The sequence below is a fragment of the Humulus lupulus genome, chromosome 5 (genome assembly GCF_963169125.1).
Source record: "Humulus lupulus chromosome 5, drHumLupu1.1, whole genome shotgun sequence".
Lineage (NCBI taxonomy): Eukaryota > Viridiplantae > Streptophyta > Magnoliopsida > Rosales > Cannabaceae > Humulus > Humulus lupulus.
The window spans coordinates 243,571,327-243,576,108 of record NC_084797.1 but is presented as its reverse complement, the minus strand read 5'-3'; the positions used below and the strand labels follow the sequence as shown (position 1 = coordinate 243,576,108).

General features: G+C 33.8%; 1 long non-coding RNA gene across 2 annotated transcripts; it reads right to left on the bottom strand.

Annotated features, from left to right (window-relative positions):
• Positions 1-1,451: 1,451 nt before the first annotated feature.
• LOC133834126 (uncharacterized) lies at positions 1,452-4,553 on the bottom strand. Of its 2 annotated transcripts, none has more exons than XR_009893313.1 (4): positions 4,373-4,553; positions 3,730-3,897; positions 1,837-2,267; positions 1,452-1,750 (listed from the first exon to the last, which is right to left on the bottom strand). It is a non-coding gene; the product is annotated as an uncharacterized LOC133834126 (long non-coding RNA). The 2 variants fall into 2 exon arrangements; XR_009893314.1 differs by having other exon boundaries at positions 1,837-2,061; positions 4,373-4,549.
• Between the last annotated feature and the right edge of the window lie 229 nt (positions 4,554-4,782).

Here is a 4,782-nt window from a genome sequence, read left to right as displayed (position 1 = left end):
GTCAATATGGCTGCTTTCTGGAATGATGACTGGCCCTACAAACCAACATGAGTCTTTCCAACATGTTTTTTCCTCACTCGCATGCTTTCTAGGAAAACTTCCCAGGAGGTCACCTATCATGAGACTACTTCAAGTCAAGCACGCTTAACTTTGGAGTTCTCAAGTGATGGGCCGAAAAGAAGATGCATCTTGTTGGCATAGGTAGTACCCATCAATCCATTTAATCCCTCTTCAACTATGTAGTCCCATACCTACTTAGTCTTAGAATCATCACACTTGACCTTCCCCGGGCGGTGTGGAATTACACTGCTTTTACCCGGTTTTCCCCCTACGGATCACAAGATTCTGACTGTCACACATCCCCAGTGAAACGGCCAGGTCGAAGCAGTCAACAAAACCTTAAAAAGCTCCATAAAGAGAAGGTTAGAAGAGGCAAAGGGGAAATGGCCCAAGGAGTTGCCCCAAGTCTTATGGGCTTATACTCCCTTCTCCCTAGCTTATGGATGCGAGGCCATGTTGCCTATTGAGGTTGAAATCCCTACAATACGGCGCCATGCGTACAATCAGACCTCAAACCAATCTCAACTCAAATAAAGTCAAGACCTCATTGAAGAAAGACGAGATGAAGCCCAATTGAAAAATGATGCATACCAGCAATGAGCTAATAGATATTTAACAAGAGGGTTCGAGATAGAAAATTCGGATTGGGACCTGCTGCTAACTTGCGTATTTTTAGCTACATGAGACCCATCTGCTGGGGTACTTTGACCTAATTGGGAAGGGCCTTACCAGATCGAGTCTATCATTCGACCTGGAGTATATAAACTGGCGAGGTTAAATAGGGAGTTGGTTCTGCGGGCTTGGAATGGTGAACATCTACGACCTTATTATCAATAATGTAGGAATGATGTTTTCATTGTAACCAAACAAGTGCTAGTTTTTTTTTTTTACTTTTTAAAAATAAAATTCTAAAATTTTGTTCAAATTTTGTATTTTCTTTTTAATGTTGTGCTTTTTTGCAAACCTTCTTAATTCACACTACTACAAAAATTACATGATAAGTCGGTTAAAAACCGACTTCTGAAAGTTCATAAGTCGGTTAGGAACTGACTTCCCATGCAGTGACTTATGATGTAAAAACACGGTAGGTCAGTTGGCGCCAAACCGACCTATGGTGTAAGACATGGTAGGTCGGTTGCACACCGACCTCTGGTGTAAGACATGGTAGGTCGGTTATATACCGACCTCTGGTGTAAGACATGGTAGGTCGGTCAGAAACCGACCTTTGGTGAAAATCATGGTAGGTCAGTGTGGCACACCGACCTCTGGTGTAAAACATGATAAGTTGGTTCCCAACCGACTTATGGTGTAGACATCCAATGGTGTTTTTTTTATTAAAAAGTGTATTATACCCAAAACAAATCTTGCTTTTTATACAAACAAACCGAACAAAACAAAATAGATATCATAGTAATATAAAATACTAGAATTTGAACTAAGTATCCAAAATAACGAGTCTGAAGTTAATTACAAAATTACTCATATAAGCATTGTAAACTATAGTTAGACAACAAAAGTATGTATATCTTCAAGAAAGTCTAAGTTAACATTGTAAGTGTATCTCCTTAAAAGTCTAAGTTAACAAAAGTGACTGGACCTATGTAGTACTAATCAAATTCATGACGCATTGTGCCCATTCTTCACGCACTTCGTTGATCTCATCCTTTGTGTAAGAGTTCTTCCCGCCACACTAAAAATAATTCATTGCATGAGTTGAATTAATATACTTAATCTTGAGTTAAAGCTAGAACTTTAATAATGAATATTTTCACTTACGTTACTAGTTAGCCATCGCATTGAAAACTCCTTTGTCACGAAGTCTTTCATCATCCTCATAACATAGAATCCACATTGTACTAATTGTAATGGTTGACGAGGAAAATAAAGTTGTCAACTCCCTCTTCATACTCTTTTGAAAGCATGTCCTTTGTTATCAAACTCTTGTCCATTTCCTAGAAAAAAATTCGACAGAGGTTTCCCTAAAATTCGACTAAAATCCTCCTGCATGTAGAAAATTCCCATAACAAATTTTTAGCGTTGTCATATTCCTATTAATATACTATCTTTTTAACTTAAATTTTGACAGAGCTTCCCAATACCAATCAAAGAAGAACAATGCAAGCACAACATAATTTAAATATAAGAAAACAAACCATAATTCTAGATGAATTCGAGCAACATTTTCCTTATAATAGTGACCTAACCATCTGTCAAAAAAGAATCAAACAATTCAAACAACACACAATAAGTTTCTTCCTTATATCTCCACAGCACACAAATAAATTTCCCATAACCTACTTCACTAAAACACACAAGTTCTCAACCTTCCATTATCACCGCAACACACAATTTTAATCTCAGAACCTACTTCACTATAGATGAATATTTAAGATATTCAAACTCCTCTAATACAAAAACATACGTACCTCTTGCAATTAACAATAATCAAGAAAAATAATTAACTAGAGCCTGCAGGAACATTACGATTAATGATACATTAGTTTAGTATCGTCAGACTGTATATATATATAATCTATTATATATAAAAAGAAAGCTAAGATTGTCATCCCACATCTTAGGAACTCTACTTTGGGTGATCTACAATTCCTTTAAAATCCAAGTGACTTCAGCTAGTTGTTAGTCTTAGCTTTCAATTAGTTAGTTTTATTACTTTTGATTACTATTTGTTACATGTTGTAGCAATATATACATCTCTTTGTAATATTCTTCATCAATCAATAATAAAACATCTCATTTCATTCATTTTCCTCTATTTTACACTATGATTTGTAAAACAAGGCCTCTGAAGGATTTTATCAGAAGTGATAATATGGTAGTTTATCTACATTGATTAACGACAAAGTTTATACATGTAGAACTAAGAGATTATGTAGTTATTTTCAATTCCCATTCTGTACTATTAGAAAGTGATTAAGAAATGGTCCTAGAGGAAAGAATATGGTATTATTGTCTACATTGATACCATCTTTAAAGTAGTGAGAGTAAAACAGAGAAGAATGAAAACAAAAAGATGAAGTCTAATTGATTGCTATATCTATATGAGCTCATAAGCTTCTAACTATATATCATCAAAGACAAACCAGCAATTTCAAAGTGATTCTTCTTTGAGCAATTTCAAAGTTGGTTTTGTCATCTTGTTTTGTTATTTCCATATTATCCAAACCAAAAGTTCTACTCTGAATTCTATAAAATCTTTTCTATTGAAAAAAGTAACTTTTGTTACAGAAGGGATCTCCTTTATGATATATAGCTTTGAAACTACCATCAGTTTAGTTAAATTTACAATTTTCGATAATAGTGCTTTAAGTGATTTTAAATTAGTCTCAATATTTTGTTTTGTTTTCTCATATATGGGCCCTATGTTAATCTAAATATAAAGCATTCAATTTACTATTGTAATCTGACGTTGCTCTAATAATAATGCCTTACCCTTTATCACACTGATTATTTTTCAACATAAGATCTTGATGATGTGAAGTTAAAGGGGGTGTATCACTATCAATTAATTCTGCCAATATTTCTCCTATCTATATATATATATTGTATATGGTTTCGTTATAAGTTCAGCAACTATTGTGAAAACTTCCAACTTTTTTTTATTTTTAAATTTTTGAAAGCAAAAACAGAAGTCATTTGAAAAAATGTCACCTTAATAGGTGTAGCAGCTACTAGTATCTGTTCAACTCCACCAAAAGCCTTGCCAATTTCTGAATCAGCCAATAAAACATTCAACAATGTTCCTATACCAAAATTTTCAGATCTATGATCTTCATCAAGCTCAACTGTCCAAGTCAGAGATAGAATCTTAAACAGACCCTGCAAGAAAACAAAATTAATATTATTGTGATTAAATAAACATAAATACAAATTAAAAATTTTAAAAAAAATCATTTTTCTCATTGATTTCTTGAGTCAAGAAAGGGAGTAGGGACCTTGCCAGAAACCCTCTGACTTTGTCATAGTCAGCACAAATGTCTATCATAGATGCTGAGCCATTAGCAGAAAGAATAGTCAACATTGCGTACATACTGAATTGACAACTTTGCACAACTACTTCTTTACTACTTTTCCTTCTCTTTCGCATCATAATTGTTTTTTCATTTTTTATAAATAAATATAATTTTATTACTACATATTATTTTTAAGTTCATGGTTTCTCATCAGGAATATTGGAAGACGATCTTGATGTGAGGGAAGGCCTCATCTGGACAATCTGTTCTTCATCAACACCCAGAGATCGACCCCGATATATATATATATATATTAAATAGACTTGTGTTAAACGACTTACCTGACCAGAGACCGCTGGTGAACGATGGAAGGAGGATGTCGCTGTCGTGATCGGAGTTGAGGAGGGAGAGCTGCTGTCGTTTGGGTCGCTGGCGGAATGAAGAAGAAGACTCTCACGCGAGGTGTACAGTGAAGAAGATAATTGTGCGCGGGTACTTCAAATTTATTTAGGCTTTTATGAAACATGTTCCCTAATTTTAACATGGTAAGTCAGTCCATTAGCAACCGACCTATGATGCAACAAGATAAATCTGTTCTAGAACCGACCTATGATGTTAAAATTAAAAAATATATAATTTTAATATATTGATATTTTATTTTAAAATTATAAATCTCCAACTTATTTAATTTAATTTTTTCTAATATTTATAAATATGTATTTATTCAATTTAATTTTTAAATTTTTAAATG